Source organism: Lonchura striata, chromosome 3, assembly GCF_046129695.1.
Source record: "Lonchura striata isolate bLonStr1 chromosome 3, bLonStr1.mat, whole genome shotgun sequence".
Lineage (NCBI taxonomy): Eukaryota > Metazoa > Chordata > Aves > Passeriformes > Estrildidae > Lonchura > Lonchura striata.
In genome coordinates, this window is record NC_134605.1 from 1,053,963 (window position 1) to 1,071,503 (window position 17,541).

Below are 17,541 nucleotides of genomic sequence, written 5' to 3' on the forward strand. Positions count from 1 at the left end.
TCAACCTGAGAATCAAAGCCACAGAGATGTAACCTGATCAAAGCTGCCCTGTGGTTTCCCAGCCACTTTTGTTATTGATTTTGACTAGGTTTGCTTATGGACCTTGATAAAAGCGGGGCCAGACACAAAATCAATGCTCCTTTTCACGTGCATTTTTCAGTCCATTATATGCTATTGATAGCACCTGGTATTTTTCATCATGACAAGTTTTTATCTTCCCCTGGTTAGTTCATGAGCTTTGTCTTATTATACTTTTTGCCTTTCCAGTAGACAACACTGTACTCTCCAAACAACTTACCTGTAATGACATCCCTCATTTTTGGTTGTAGCACCCTTCCTTTTCTTTTTACCTCATGTCTTTTTGCATCCATCATCTTCCATTTACTCCAGATAAAAGCTCTGGTCTTTTGTTCCCCATTTTAGAATGTGTTGAGAATGATCTTGTGTGTGTGAGCTTATGAATTCCTTTGCTATTGCCTCTACAGAAGGTATGTTTTTGGCTCTAGCACAAGTTAACAAACCTTTTAAAAGCAAAGTGAAGGAAGCTAGTCAGAAATAGCAATTAACAGTGTGGATTTCAAGAGATGGGAGAAAACAAGTAGATGTATTCAAAGGCACTGGTGACTGAAGAACACAAAACCACTGGCTGAACCCCAAAGAGAGGTGACAGAAAAAAGAAATGTGTGGCACTGTTAGAAAGACAACTTGGCCAGGAGGATGAGGACATCACTTCAACTTAGGAGGAGCTGATTAGGTGGAAATGAGAGGAGTGGGAAGAGAGCCAGGCTGGTCTGAGGGATAATCCCAAAAGCTACTGAATGTGGGAGAAGGGGAATACGGGCAGAAATAGAGAGAATTTAGGAGAACGGAGGAGGAGGATGAATTCTCCCTGTGGTAAGGAGAAAGCAGAAGATGAGATGGGACAGAAGGTGCTGGTGGGAGGTGGAAGCAGGACAGCAAGAGGGCAGAATGTGGAGGTGTCAGCTGGGTGATGTCCCTCTCAGGAGCCAGCCCGCTGCTCAGGCAGCAGTGTCACCCCCAGCATGTCTCTGAGCAGTCACCAAGCCCCAGCAAAGGCCACGGCTGTGGGGCACGTGGCAGGGGAAGTGTCCGTGTCCGTGTCTCCGCCGTGTTTGCTTTGGCGTTGGCAAGGCAAACGAGAGCAGCCAGGAGAGAAACAGAGGGCAGATGGCAGCCAGCAGAGCTGGGGGTGGCTGGGCTGCCTTGCCTCACTGGAGTCACAGCAGGACAGCAGAGACAGAGGGAAAAGTGTTGCTTGGACAACTCCAATCAACACTCCCGGGGAGAAGTCTGGGCAAAAGCCAGCAAGGGACGTTGCCAGGAAGGCTGAGGAGGAAGTGGTGCAGGTTAAAAAGCAAGACTGAAGCAGTGAACGCAGGAGAGCCTGCACTTGGGAATGTCCCTGGGTACAGAGCTGGGGCAAGGCTTATGACATTTTCCCAAAATTCCATGAAAGAGGATGTTCCTCTCATCCCCACTAAGCCAGCTCTTTTACAAAGCTATGTGCTTTGTAAGGAGCACGGGGGATCTGTAGGGAGCTCCGTGCTGGAGAAGGCTCTTGTCCTTTTTCCCACCCAACCCTTTCTGGAGCAGGATCCTCCTCTGGACCCAGCAGGGTCCAGCATAGCTCAAGGTGAGAGTCTGGAGGGCAGAGGACAGGAATTTCTTCATTTTTGGGCACATTTTCAGCAGCCAGCCAGCTGTACCTTATGGCCAGTTCCACCCAGGTGTGCAGAGGCACTGGAGGTGAGTGGATGCCAGCTGGCTCCTTCTCTGAGAGGTGAATGCCTGGAGTGTCCTGCAGCAACCTTGGGGCTGTGGCTTGCTTGGAAATCCAGCCAAACCCCCATCTGCAGCAAGAAGACAGTGCAAGAAGAGGCAAGAGTCTGAGCTGGAGAAATTAGCATCGAGCCATCCATGTTGTTCCCACGTGACACTCTACCCTTGCTTTTCTAAGGCAGATCATGCTCTTGAGCACCTAACTAACATGGAGCAATCAGGATGTGCCTCACCTTCTCTCCTGACTCATATCCTGCTGTGGCACACTGGGTAGACAGAAGCAAAAGGCTGACATTTCTTTCAGTCCACAATCCTTCAGTCAGGTTCATCTGAGCCCATGAGCTGAGTTGCTAGAAAATGGGAAGGAGGCAGGTCCCAGGGTACCACAGTTCCAGAAAACATGTGCTCATTGCATCAAATGGAGGCTGCACTTTGGTACTCAGACTTAAAGGCTTCTCTTCCATTTATGCCACTTTGACAGAATCAATATTATAAAGACAAATTGCTTGGCCAAACCACTGTTTCCCTTCCAGACTCCCTGGGGTGAACACATTTGTGTTAGATTTTATACTCAGGAACAGGTTTTTCAGAGATTTATCACATTTACATGAAGGGGAGAAGGTAAAAGCAAATTATTAATCCATGCCATTCCCACCTCTCTCTTGTCACGTCATGGAAGATATGATGGGGTTGTGAGGAGAATTTCCACGTTCCTGGCCTAGTTTGCTCTTGTTTGTTCTCCCTCAATAACTATTTTAACATCCTCTCTCTTTATAGCTGTATAATTGCTACTACATTGGAGCACTTGAAATGGTCTTCAATTTTCATCCAGGCAGAGGAATGGGAAGATGATCATAAGACAGAAAGGCCTTAACTATATTTGCATCCAGTATCTACCAGCCCTTGTTTTTATGTGGTTTCCTCCTGGTTTTTATTATTTGATTCCAAATTTGTGTCATTTAAGAAGTGACCATTCCACAAAATGGATTCACCAAATGGCATTCTGGATTCACCAAATCTGGTGAATCCAGATTTTATTTGCTATATATAAAACTGGAAGTGATGCTCCAATGAAGCACTTTATAAGACTTGTAGAGGAAAATCACACCAGCTTGGGAAAAATGAAACTCTCCCTGGAGAGTTTCGTTCAAACAGCTTTTCCCAAGCAGTCGTAGAGAAGACTGAAAATAACTGTAATTAAAAAGAGCTTACAAATCAATCTCAAGGTTAAATCAGAGCTGGAAGGGTAGATTATATGCTGTTATGTTATTTATGTAGCTATTCACCCTTCCCAAAATGGCAGGATGGATTCAGCCCTGCTGAAGGCTTTATTCATGATCAGTACTGTGCATAATAACCGAGTTCCCACATTGCTCAGCTCACCATAACCACCATGTTTCTGGGAGAAAGAGCTTGTGTTAGAGCTATAACAAAGTGGAGGCACTGCAATAACTGTTAATATTTAATCACCAGGACTTTTCCAGCCCTCTGGCACAGGCCAGAGCTGGGAAGCATGTCCTCTGTTCACAGTGAATACACACTGCCCCGGTGGCACTGAGGACGAAACCTTGAACTTCACAAAGTCCCTTTGATAAGAGAAACACAGTCAACCTGGGAGCTGTTGTTCCTAGAAAAAAATCATTAATAAAAGTGAGTTCTGCTTTGTCTGCAGCTGTCCCTTTTGATAATGAGCTGGATTTGAAGAAAAACCAGGGATTTCCCTGGTTACAAAGAACAAAACTATCCTTCCTAACCACCTAATGAATTTCTATAGCAATATTTAAGCTAAATTCTGTTTGTTTTACCTGGTCTTCCACTCTGCAGAGCTGCCAGAGGATGGGCAGGCGTGGTCATCCATGGCCATCTGGGAGAGGTGGATCAGCTGGAGCCGAGCCAGCCTTGGTTCCCAGCGCTGGCATTTGCCCAGCCCTTGTCAGCTCTCACCTTCAGAAGAGACATGCCATGGTGTCACGGGTCTTGTCTGCTGCCACACCAGCCAAAAATACTGGTCCTGACTTCTGAGGATCTAGAGAAGGAATGGATGACAGGTGGAAGACATAATGATAGAAAGGAGATGGTATTTTTATAGCTTCTTCTCCAAGGAAGCTGTTGACCCAATGGGGATACATGACGAGACAAAAAAGAGGAGATTTGAGACACTTGGACAACTTTAGGGTGATGAGGTCTGGACAATGGTAAATGTCACATCCCTGTCAGGAGCCTACCCAAGTCAGAGTGAGATTTGGTGAAAAAGCTTATATGGAGAAGAGTGGCAATGAAGTTTGTCTTTTAAATTTAGAGCCCAGGAATAACCCACTCTACAGCGTGGGACACATCCTGGATTGTGCTTTTAGGGAATTTATATTGTTTTTCCATCTCTAATTCAGCAAATAGCTGGAGTTTCTTATAGAGCTTTTTGGTAAGAGTCTCTAAATAATTTTGTCTCATTTCCCCCTGCAAAACTCCTCTCTGCCTTGCCTCTGCCAGCATATGAGCATCTTCAAGGTCTCAGTGTCCAACATGACAAATGCCACAGCTGCTCTGCCTCATCCCGTCTGTTCCATTTGAAGAAGTGACGTTGGAAAATAGTTTGTGTTCCAGCACTGGCTCTGGGAACCCTCTCTGGCAGGGCAGCTCCACATGCCTGACTCGCCCCGGGGCCAGTGATTAGCAGGTGTTGCATTAGAGCTGCTTAAGTGGGCTCAGCCTCAGAGGCTCAGCTCTATTTATAGCCGAGTTCACCACCAGGGCCGTGCCAAGTAATGGGCACACCGTGGGACGTCATCCTCTGAGGTTCCTCACAAATCCTTGCAGTCCCCCAAAAGGAGTTGAAGTGTGTAAGCACAAAAGAATGCACCCCAAGGAGCTCAAATTATTGCTCTTGGTGCTCCCAAAAACCACTGCACTCGGCCTTGGGTGCTGCCAGGTCTTTAGGTTTGCCCATGGAGGGTGGAAGGGCCGTGCCAGCCCATGGGAGACTCTCCTGCAGCCTGTGGAATGAAAAGGTGGACAGGGCATGGCCAGCCCAAACAGTGAGTGCAAGCAAGGACAGGCTGGAAGAGAGCCTCCAGCAGGGTGTCCTGTGTGCCTCCATCTGGGTCATCCCTCATTTTGGGAGAGGTGGCAGGGCTCACTGCCACATCTCCCAGGAGCTGAGGACAAGTCACGCCAACAAACAAGGATCTATTTTAATCCCAGCCCTGACAACTGTCCCTCCTCCACGGGGTTTTGAAATGTCACCTTAAAGACAGGGGGCTTGGTACGTGCTGTACAGCTTAATGAAAAAAGTCATGTGGAGCCTCGTGGATAGAAGTTTGCTGAGTTATCCTGGGAAAATTAAACACAAGTCACCCTCTGTCTGGATTTGGCATCAACACATTTATCATACTAAAGTCTTTTTCCATGTGGTGGTAGTGAAAGGCCAAATTCTGTCTCTGCGTAGTCAAACACGTGTGCTGTCATTGAACTGGGACCCAGGACACTACAGATGGATTTATTTACTTGGTAAGGAATTGCTGCTCCTTGGTAGCAGCACACAGTTCTTTAATACCAACTGGATCTGAGCCCCTGTGGAGCAGATTTTAGTGTCCCTTGCAGTTTTATGTGGGTACTTTAAAGTCCAGAGATGCTTAGCCCCATTATTTCCCATGAAAATGGTGATTCTCTGAGTGGGTCTTGTTAAAGTCTGAATTTACAAGCCAGTCTTAACAAAAAAGTATTTAACAGGAAAAATTCCTGTTAGAATCATTGGAAGGAAGCTTTGGACTCTCTGATCCTTCCAACACAGGATATTCTATGACTGTACAATTCAGAGAGGCAATGTAGAGTTTTAATCATTGCAGCATTTTAAAACTTAAATTCCTCTTGGTGTTCAATTTTTTCCTTGCATTTTGCCAGTTAACACTTGGGCACAGAATTAATTACGAAGGATCGACTTTTACAGGTTCACTCCAAGAGCTGCTCATATGAGTACAGTTGCCTGCTTATAGCCTTCTTCAGAGGATTAGGAAATTAAATCTCTTTAACTGAATAGCACTGGCTATCTAATTTCCACTTCTCATTTCATTGACAGCAACTGCAGAATATCAAAAGAACAATATATGGCAAGAACTAATGACACTTATTTGGCATCTGCTCCCAGTAAAGCATTGGGGAGCAGAAATTGGATAAAAAAGGAGGTCAAGGACTGCAAATCAGAATAGCACTTCTTAAGGACTGATGACAGTACTCTGGATTCACTAGGAAAATGTACTGGTGTTTTACTGCTGTTTGTTATTTAACCACAGGACAGCTCACAGCCACTGGAAATATTCCAGTGAAGCCCTAGCACGCTGCTGAGTCCAATAAGTGTGTCTTTTTGAGGTGGGGAAAAAAGCAGAATTATCTTCTCCTCCCCACCTGAAAAGGGTTCAAGAAGACCAATGCCACAGGAGCTGGTGGGACTGGGGTGAGGAATGGCTCAGGGACCCTTCCCTGCCTCCTCTCAGCAGGAAGGGCCATCAATGCCAGGATTGTAAGGCAGCTTTCCCTCCCTTCCCAGCACAGAGCTGCCTTTTCAGCAGCCCTGCTATTTCTGGGGCTTTTTAACCATCTCCTCATGGGAGCAGCCTGGCTTCCAAACACGCAGGGGACACAGCCAGAGCTGCTCCAGGAGAGCAAAATGGGAGTGGGACTGACCTGGAAGATGTGGAAAGCTGTGCATGAGGAATTACAAGCCATTACCTTATTACATGCTTGAAAAAAGGTACAGAGAAGCCCAGCTACAGCTCCACCCAAAACACGTGTGGGAAAGATTTAATGGGAGCCATGCACTGCCAAACTCCTCCCACGCCAGCAGCCCTCCTTCCCAGCCCAATTTTTTAACAACAAGCATTGCTGCCTTGTCTAGTGTTTAGCTCTGAAGCATCCAATGCCCCCACAAAGGCTGTTATGAGCCTAATTTATATTTGCTCTTTATGCTGGATCATTAATTTGCCTGGCAACCACGGCTATTTTTCCCATGCTGGTTTACTATTATTTATGTGCATTCACAGTGGCAACTCTGCTATGTAGGGGGTTTACTGGGGAAAAGATTTTCTTGGTTTTCCTCCATGCTGGCTCCTCCATGGCAGCTCAGCTGGGTGCTGGTGCACTTGTGGGACCAAATGCAGAGGGTTCAGTTGAGCCAGAGAGAAAAATGCCTTTATTCTCACTTTGCTTTTGCTCCACCTTGGCACTTGCAGATGACTATTTTCAAAGCATGTAAAAAGAACTCTGTGGCAGTTCCGGACTGCCCTTCTCTTTAGGTGCCTGCATCAAAGGCACCAGGGATCTCTTCTCTATGGAAGAGACACCCCTTTTTCCATCACAGAGCTAGAAGATGTGCTGAGAATGGTTTGGGACGAGGTGGGTTGGCTTGGCTGAAACTGTTGTGGCTGTGGTGCAATATAACCACAGAGGTGATAATTTGGGAGTATCCCTGGCCGCCTCTGCAGTGTGAGTTAGTATATGCTGGTGTGAAAACAGCCTATGGGTCCAGGGTAGAGGATTTTGGATTTTTCTCTTGGGGTTTTGGGTCCAGCAAAGATCCAAAATGTCTTTTGCTCCTGCAAAGACATTTTCTTGTTGAGGGAAGCTGTCAGCTTGCATCTCCTCACCTTGGGAAACATGAAGAATATTTCTGCAGCTCTTTTTCTTCATGCTTTTGTTAGACACAGCTGCACAGTCATCCTGTCAAGACTGGGAACATTCATTTGAGATGTTTTTTTTGGTACTGGGGGCCAAGTGGCAAAGAGCAGGTTGTAAACACACCCATTCCTTAGCCCCCAGCCACATCCCAGCTGCCTTGGAGGAAGGTCTGGGATGCTTGGAAGGGCTGTGCTGAAGTTGTGAGTGATCCACACCCTGTGCTGCTGATGTAGTCACAGCAGAGCTGCAGGATGCACAACAGTGGAAGATACAGCCCTGATCATTTAAATTCTGTTCTCATGTTCTCTGCTTGCTAACTCGCACATGGCTGGATGTCTCTGGGTTTGGTTTGGCTGGAGTCTCCACCTAAGCCCTTCTGAACTTCAGAGGAGCTGGATCAGAAAGAAGCATCTGGGTCCTTATTTTAGAAGAAGCCCCAGATCATGCTCTGAGTGCTTAATATATGGGAGTAACGTGGATTTGAATTTAGACACACTGCTCGTCATAAAGCAGAGAGGCAGACAGCTGAGCTGAGGTCCAGCTTCCTAGGAACAGCCTTCCTGGAAGAGCTTCCTGAGCTAATCATAGTCCAAAATTATCCTCTTGCATTTGGGACGAGGAGGGGATTCAGGACTCTTGTCCTTCTAGCTGGTCCAGAGGAAATAGATAAGAGGCATTGCAGCTGAAAAAGATGAAGCTACCTGGGGGAAACAGAAGGAAAGGGAGGGGAAAACATCATGGCAGAAGACAGTGGTTAGGGAAAAGTTAGGTTCAGAGTGGGAAATATCTGCAGATAGAAGTCCTAGGAAGAAAAGTGAGAGATGAATGTGAGAAAATAGGAAGCCACAGGTCACCAAAGTGATTGCAGAAAGGTCTGTAAATGTGCTTCTTTTGTATTGGCTGTGATCAGGAGATGATCCAAAAATGTTCCAAGATCCAACTGTGCCTGTCCTTTGACCTATTCTGCCTCTCTCTCCCAGAACAGCATTTCTTCTGGATCAAATATTTGGGCAGGTGAGGGTAACAGGAAGGTCCCTGAAAATTAAGAAACCTTTGCATCTTGTTATTTGTTTTAATTTGAGATTGTCAAGCCATGTAAACATGTATTTTTATTTAAATTGAAAAATGCTCGTATGCATACCTAAGTGTGTTTATTTCTATACAAGCATTTCTTCCCCCCTTGCAGAAACATGTTGTATCTCAGTTCTTCATCCCACTTAACCATAATTTTTCCTTTGAGAGCCCTGGCAGCAATAAAGTTCTACGTAGCTCTCCCTCTGCCTATGGAGGGAATGAGGCTGATTCCATCCCTGCACTAACCCACTGGGTGTGGGCTGGCACTGTGTTACCCCACAGCTCCTACCTGTTCCCCAGCAAAACCTCCCACTGCAGGAGAAAAGTCCTTCCTAAGGTCTCTAATCTGCCATCGAGCCAAGGCGACCACAGAGTTTTCCCTTTTCTGGAAAGGGCAGGATGCCTGGTGTGGAGGAGATGGAGTCCCAGTTTCCCCCAGCCTTTCCACCAGGGCTGAGGTCCCCGATACTGCCAGCTGGGCACACTGGTTTAGCTGGATTTTCACGTTCCCTTACCTATCACAGGTTGCTTCTGAGCAGCAGGACAGGGCTGACCTGCCCTGGGAAGTGAGTGGGAGGGAATGCAGTGTTTTGGCTGCTCTGTCTAAGCTCCTGTGGCACCCCAATGTGGTACCCAGCACCTCGAAGTGCCTGGGGTGAGTAGAGGTGCCATTCCCATGTGTTCAGAGACCCCAGCTCCAGAGGTGTCATTCCCAAGTGCTCAGAGACCCCAGCTCCCTCCCTTGCTGCCCCCCAGGCTCAGGGAGGCTAGGCTGGGATGGTGCACCCTTGCCAGCAAAACACTTTTCCTGCATTATTTTACTGGCAGGGAAATGTAAACCGTTGGCTGCACTTCCTTGCTGACTCAAAGCTGTGATAGATGATGCTGTAATCCAAATGTCACCAGAGCTGTGACCTTACATCAGGCGACTGGGGTCGTGGGTCTCATGACTGCTGTCATATTTTTGGAGCTGTGCTTAGCCCAGAGATAAGGCTTCCCTCTCAACTTCCTTTCTCTGCAAAGATCACGGCCACGTGTGTGCTGTCCTCTGCCCTGGGACACACCTCTGGCAGCTTCTGGGAGACCCTGAGGTGTGAAGAAGGGGCAGATCTCGGGCTGCTGGGGCTGGGGGGGATCCTCTCTCTTTCAAGAGGGCTCTTCCCTCTTAAAAGGCCAAGCACTGGCACCTCGTACGCAAATGGTCACTTCCAGGCCACAGGTGCATCCCTGGCACTTTAGCTTCAAATGTTGTTCCGTGGGCAATCTTTGCTTTGAGTTATTTGAAAACAATGTAGGAAGATCCTTTCCTTTCTTAGTTCTGCTAATGCAGAAATGTTGATCTCTTCTTTTCAGGTTTGTATCCAGTTCAAAATACCTCTCAACTTTAGAGAATTCAGTGATGGAAGTTCATCAGAGTCGACACTGAGGGGAGTTTTAGTGGCTTGTTAAGGTTAAGGCACCCCTGGAGGCACCTGCAAATTGGACTCAGCAACGTTTTTATTCTGCTTTTATTGAATCGATATCAGTCCGCTCTTCAGTTGCCTGAATATATTTTGTTTTGTTTTCATTTGTTGTGAAAGACCTGACTCTCTTTGACCAGAAAGATGCTTTCATTTCACCTGGGGGCAGATGGGGCCTTTGAGAGCCCCATCAGAATCGTCTGCTGGTGGTCTGTGATGTGTGCCAGTCCCTCCAAATGTGCGTGGAGATCCCATTTGCTTTAAGAGCATTTTACATCCTCCCAGGGTATTTTAAGGCTGGGTCAGTGTAAAGTGGCTTTTGTATTAAGGAGTATCTGGCCCAGGGATTTTGTAACTCCACTTACTGCAATTCTTATAATCAGCTTGAAGTCTCTAATTAGCTGCATTAATGACTCAGCCCTGCAGACAGCTCTTGAAGGTGAAGGGTGACATGCTGGAGTTGCTCTCTTATCTGGGAAAGGCTGACATGTATTGGGCCTTTTTTTCAAAGGAGAGTTGAGCAGCTAAGAAATTTACCCTCTCCCCAGGTTTCATTAAAGGCATTAAAAGCCATTTGATATGTTCAAAAAGCCATATCCACCTCTCTTGTGCTCAGATCAGGTGTCCCTCCAAATTAACTTTAAAAGATACAATTGCCCATCATTTGAGCTTCCTGGAGGCCACTGCTTACACCATCATTTCAGATCCACCAGGTGAGGGCTGGGTTTGTGCAGGACCATGGTTTTCCCCAGGGAATTGTGGCACCTGGGGTGAAGTGGGTGATATGCCTGGCTGGATCCAGCTCCAGGCTGGTCCACGGAGCAATGGCTTGGGAGAAGAAATGAGTCCATTCTGCACAAATTTAATTAAAGCCTGACAAGAGAATGGAGGAAGTTCTTGACAAAAGGGACTATGAAATTTGAAAGGAAAGCTGCTTTGCCGGCTCTCGTTGAGTGAATAGCTGCTGGAGTTTCTTGGGTCCCCATAAATGGCTATAATTTGCTTTTCAAAAGCTTCTACTAATGGTTTTGCAGAAGTATCTCATTAAAGTTTATGGGAGCTTCTAATCTTCCAGGACTCTAAAAAATGCAGAAGTTGCTCTGTGCCTTCACATGAATTCGTGAGCGGATCTCATCAAACTTCCATCTCCGGGAAGAATTCCTGTGCTTATTTCCTGACAAGCTGTCGTGTTTCCAGCTCGGTGCCTCTGTGTCCCCACTCACAGACAACCAGATGAAATCCACTGTCCCATGGGGCTGCAACCAGCACATGGCAGGGAGACCCAAGAATCAGCCCGTCCTGGAGGTGTCATTCGCTTGAGAATTCAGGATTTTAACTCCTGTTGCAAGGCTCTCTGCTGCTGGGCAGGTAAAAGATCATCTGCAGCAGCAAGGGTGCAGCAGTGCAGACATTGCAGCTTTGGGCCTGCAGCACCAAAGTGTGGAGCGTGTAGGGCTGTGCAGGGCTGCTGGGGGTGCTGGGGGCTGCAGCCCACTTCTGCCCATAAATCCTGGCTGTGATTACTGCATTCCTCATGGGAGACCCTGAAAGAGGCACCCTGGGCAAGCAGGGGCAGGGGGTGGTGTTCCCACAGCCCTGCAGGCTGCCTTAACCAGCTCTTGCTTTGCCATGGCAGCTTTTGGGACGTCATTCCCTCAGGGATGAGCTCTCCAAAGGGTCTGGCAGGGGGATTCTTGCACGCTGGGGGACCACAGCACCCGAAGCATTGCCGGGAGGCTGGAGCCACCTGGGTGCAGGGAGAGGTGGCTGTGATGAGGAGGGTGGTGGGGCGGTGGCTCTGCAGCTGGAGGCAGGGCTCGGTCACGCCATGCAGCTGCTGGAGCACAGCCACCTCAGCACTGACGCTGGGACAGAGGGCAAGGAGGAGCAGCTGGCACCTGTGCTGGGCTGGGCAGAGCTGCCACGAGATGAGGACCAGCCCCTTGAGCTGCAGGCTCAGCAGGAACAGCACCAAGCAAAAAAATGCCACGTCCCCTGGGGATGTAGTACCTGCTAGCTTAACCTCTTGCATGGCCATTTGACAGCCTATTTTTCAGTCTGGATTTTTTTCAGCCTACTTCCCTTTGCATGAAAAAGAAGATTTTTTAAAAAATTATTATTGTTTTTTTTAAACTTTCTTCTCAATCCCAAACTTCCCAAGGGGGCAGAATGACAAACCCTGTCTCAAAGCCCAGTGTGGTGGATGAGGGATGAGGTGGATGAGGATGAGTGTGGTGGGGATGAGGGATGCCAAAGCTCGGGTTAGCTTGGTCATACTATACATATAGCTATATATACATACACATGCAGAGCATTTTCAGAGCATTTTTGGCTGCTGCCCGGCCCAGCACTGGCTCAAACCCGTGTGGCTGACAAGGCCAGCAGCACCCTCCCCTCACACACTGCAACGTGGCCGTCACAGTAAATCAACTTGCTGCTTGCCTTACTTGGGGCTTCCAGCTGGCACCCCTGCAGCTCCCGTGGCGTGCCCTTCCTAACAAATCGTTTCCCAAAGTTTTCCTGCTGGAAGCTGTGGGATTTGGCTCCTCGGAGGTGTTTTTATTCAGCAGAGCCCCGGCTCCTGCCGGCTCCTCGCACCCTGAGCTGGCGGCTGTGAGGGCATCTCCCACAGCTGCGGGTGAACCCGGGGATCCTGCCTGTTTTGTGGAGACAACCTCCTGGGAAAGCCTCTTCACTCCACAGAGAACATTTACTGCCTTTGATAAGCTTGTCAAACATTTCTGGCTGCGCCTGGATTTCTCCAGCACAGACGTGTAGCAGATGATTAAACCCGCTCGTGTTTTACCCCAGGCTTCAGCAAAACTAGGGCAAAAAAAGGCGGGAAAGTGGTCTTGAACAGGAGCAGGTTTAGCTGTGGAGAAAAGCCTGACTTTGAAGCAGCCACCTTCACACAGAGTCCCACAATCACAGATTGGAAAAGATCATTGAGTCCCTAAGGTCATTGAGTCCAAGTGTTGGATATTTTTGGAGGAATTTGATCGGGGCCCCTTTGCAGAATGGGAGATGCTGCAGGCCTTCAGGAGCTGTTGATGGGGCAAAATTCAGCTCTTGGAGCACATGGCATTGTATGCCCCAAGTGCCATTATGTCAGGCAGCCCAGGTCTCCTGTCCCTCAGTAGCTGGGGCTCTGCTGCTGGAATGAGGAATTCAGGCTCCTCACTGGCCTCATCCTGCCACTCACAGACCTGGTTTCCTATCCCAACCTCTATTTCTGAGGTGCTGAGCAATGATCCTTAGGAACCACTCACCGTGCTTCCCTTGACAAGGGTTTTTTGGGCAAGGATCTTTGGGGCTCGTTGTATGCCAACCCCAGTGCAAACTTCATCAGGGTTGAAAATTTTAGGACACCTCCTCTGTGAAAATGCACCCAGTACAAGAAGGGGCTGGCTTTGTTTCTGTGATGTGTCACCCTTCATGGCTGCAAAGCAGTTTCACTGCATGGGCTTCATTTTCAATAAGCATGTCCTTGGAAATGGAAAAAACATTTAAAGATGTTTCACAGCTAACAGATGGATTTATCATCCAACATTCAAAGAACAGTACTGGGGGCAAACTTCAACCCCTTCCACCCCAAGATTGGTTGGAAAGGATGAAAGCTGACAGGGCTCCAAGAGGATTTGTGCTGCCACCAGCAAAGCTTGAACAGCTGTGAGGTCATCCAAAATCATCCAGGATTCTGACTTTGCCATTAAAAAGGGATTATGGTGGCAATATCATAGAATCCTAGAATGGTTGGCATTGGAAGGGACCTTAAAGTTCCAAATCACCCCCTCATGGGGTCAGGGACACGGATGCGCAGTGGTGTGGACACCAGAAATAAATTGTTTTCTGATGTTTCATCTGGTTTCTCCATGACTGTTTAGTAGCGTGAAGAAAACATTTTAACAGGGGTTCCAGCTGAAGTCTTTTGTCTCTCTCTAACTAAGGAAGGGGAGAAAATGTGGCCTTAAATAAAATGATTTAATATGTGGAAGAAACTGTGAAAAAGGTTGTTCCACAGAGATGGGGCTGGGAAATCCAGTGTGGAGCAGGCAAGAACTAAAGGGATGAAATAAATGTTTCCATTGGAGAAGGGGTAAAAAAGCAGGGCAGGTTTTGTGGGGAGTCACTGTCCTGCCACAAAAGTCCTTGAGATCATTTCCAAGGTGCTCCAGGGAGCTTGCCTGGCAGTGGATGATCTGGCTAGAAATGGAAGAGGTGAAAAACATGTCCATTTGTAGCAATAAATACATCATCTTTTCCTTTCTACTATAAACTGTATTTTCAGAGAACACCCATCAAGGGGTAGGCTTCTTCCAGTTGAACCACGGGTCCAGAAAAGATCTGGTGGCCTTGAGAGGTTTTTATATGCTTGAAAAAAGGTGATATTTTGTTCCTTACTCCAGCAGTGGTGCATGTAATTCTGCACATGCCAGGGAAGGAGGCAGGTGATCTGCCAGTAAGGGGCACAACCATCACAAGAAATAAAATGGAAATTATTTTATGCATTTTGGGGAGGGGGGAAAGGATCATATGGACACACTGGGGCTGGTATTCTGCTTGGTTTTGCAGCATTGCAGGACTAGGAGCTGGCTGAAGAGCACCATTCCCTCTCTGGGACAAACCTGTGCTGTTCCATGTGGGCTTGTGAGCACAGGTTTAATTTTTCCTCAGAAACCAACTGGCTGGGTGACTGTTCAAGAAAAAATATTCAGAAATGTGGTGAATAGGGGAAAAAACCATCTCTCTGGAGGGGACATTGGTGGGAAGAGAGTTTTGCAAGCTGCAAAAGCCTGGGCAGGATCCCAGCACATGGGAGGGAAGGACTGCTGAACAAACAGAGCATTGAATGATGCCAGTTAAGTCTTTCCTGTGCATTTCTGCTCCTTGTTTGCCTCAGGGATTAATGTGTGTGTGTGTGTTAATAAACTCAGTGGCTGTTAGAAGGAAGCTTAGATTTTATTTTGTTCTGTTTTTTCCTCTTTGTATTTGATAGCACATGTTTCATACAGAATTGCAGGTGGAAGAAGCAGATATAGAGGTAGTTGTTAAGTAAGTATGCAGCCAAATTATTTTTTGTGATGCGTGGGGGAGAGGAGATGGACATTTTTAGTATGGATAAATTTACTGTTCTAATTTGTAGTTAAATCACCTTATAACTAAGGGTTAACCTTCTCTTTCACCTTAAGTCTCTGCTGCTGTTCAGTTCCATGAGAATATTACATATTTCCCTTCTCATCCAGATTCTAATGTTACCTTAAATTAACCTTGCTTTAAAGCTTACCATTAAACTTCAAAATAAAAACTAAAATTCTCTGCAACCTGTTGGATGAAGCATAAACTAGTGCATTTAGGCATGTGTCTCCTAACTGCTTGAAGATATTCCCTGTTTTCATAATCTGAGATTTTGTACTAAGATGTGTCAGTAGTTTAAATTTCTCTCAGATTATTGAGAACAGGAGCTATCCAGAGAGGATAGCCAGAAATTTCATCCCTAGAAAAGGTCCATCAGGAACCTCACTGAGCCCAGCAAAGGGAAATGTCAGAGCAGAGACAGGGTTGGAGGCAGGCTCTTCTCAGAGGTTACACAAGGAACAGTGGGCACAAGGTGGAAGAAGAGAAATTTTGGTTGGATACCAGGAAAAAATATGTTTTCCATGAAAACCTTGGCTCTGAACAACCTGATCCAGCAGGAGTTGGAGGAGGGGTCACCAGAGGTCCCAGCTCCAGGGCTCCTTCCTGGCCTCTGTTTTTCTGCAGATCTATGATTCATTAGGAAAACCCCATGGTCTATGGGTAGAGAAACCTGAAAATCACAGTAACACCTTTAGTCTTAACTCACCTGTTTGGTGCTTTTCATAGCCAGGTTCACCATGCCCCAGTGCATGTCCTTTCTTTCTGCATGTCCAACATTTAAGACCCAATTACTGGCCGGTCAAACACCTCTTCATGCTCCGCTTGGCCAAGTGGAGTGACCTGGAAACCATCTCTCTCCCCTTGACTCCAGCTGCCAGGCAGGCACCAAAACCCTACTGAGATGCTTCACCAGACCCACAGGAGGGCCACCAGTAGTGTTAGTCCCTAATCCTCTGGGCTAGGAAGCTTTGATACCACCAAGCCTGGTCTTGGTGGGGCAGCGAGGGGGGCTCATCACCCAGGGGCTGAGCCCCATCCCTTGCAGACCTCCAGGTCCAGGGCAGGCCCTCAGCACCAGCATCCCAAGGTCCACCACCATGCTCCTGGCTGCAGGGAACCTGCCTGACCATGGGTGCAACCTTGGGAGGTGGATGAGCCAGCAAGGCTGTCCTGGGTGGGCACACAGAAGTGCAGTCGTGGTCACTGGGTCTCAGCTAGGTCCTAGATCCAGGCCTGGGTGCACAGGGCAGGAAGGGGAAGGCTCTCACCCCCCTGCAGGCGTAATGAGCCCTTTTTCTCCCATGTCTCCAGCACTTGGCTTCCAGCCCCGAGAGGAAGAGCGCCGTGCCAAGAATTTCCACGGCTGTGTCCAGCAGAGCAAGCTGACACCTGATTTGCCGTTAATTATAGCAGTGGGAATAGCTCCAGGGGCAAATGTGAAGGGGTGACAACCGGGTGGCGATAAGGACAAGACTCATCTGTTGTTCGTCATGAGGGCTTGTCAGGAGAGTTTTGTTTTCTGTGAAAAACCAGTAGGAAGACTTCCAGCATGCAGAGAAGCAGCTGGCAGGACAGGACCTTTCCCTCTGGCTGTCTTTCCCCCAGCACCTCCGAGCAGAGAGGGCTGCATTGTCCCCAGCGCCGGGAGGGTGTTTGCGTGTCGGCGTGCCACCAGGCGCCGGCTGCCACAAAATTCCTGCAAGAAGGGAGGTAAAAATAGACCCTGTATTATTCCAGACCTTTTGTCCAGCCTGTCTGTGGGAGAAATAATCCCCATTCCCTTGTGAGGCCTGAGCAGCTCCTTGCCATTCCCAGCACCACCGAATTCCCACCAAACCAGGAGACCCTACCCTTGCAGCCTCTGTTCTGCTCCTCTCTGGATAAGTGACTATTCAAAAATCCTGCTGCTCCAAGGGGAAGCACCCAAAACCTATAGATGGTCCCTGCTGAGGTTGTGAACAGGAGATTTTCAGGTGTGAGCAGGCTTTTGTGATTCAGTGGCTTTCAGCTGTTGCCCCAAAGGTGTACTGTGTGTCCTTGCTTTAAACATGGAAAAGAAACAGACATAAAGACATAGAATTAAAAATATTCTCTTATTTTAATTTAATTTTATATTTTATTTTGTTCCAGCTTTGAACCACGTGGAGTTGAAGAATAGCTGTGTGAGCAGAGAATGGGCAGGGAGAACCCTGTTTGTTTCTTAAACTAAACTAAACTAAAATGAAATGTGGATTTTTACATCTTTTTGAACAATCGGGAAGGATTTCAGAAGAAAGCAGCCACAGGTTTCTGCATGTCATGTTGAAGCCCTGGGGTATCACAGATCGGTGCCACAGGGATATTTTTTAATGATGCACTTTGAAACCTTTTATCTGTTTGGTGCTATTAAACTCCTTAATGCCGA

General features: G+C 47.5%; 1 long non-coding RNA gene across 1 annotated transcript; it reads left to right on the plus strand.

Moving 5' to 3' along the window:
- The first annotated feature begins 16,693 nt into the window (after positions 1-16,693).
- LOC110484902 (uncharacterized) lies at positions 16,694-17,541 on the plus strand. Its single transcript, XR_002467841.2, has 2 exons — positions 16,694-16,847; positions 17,268-17,541. It is a non-coding gene; the product is annotated as an uncharacterized LOC110484902 (long non-coding RNA).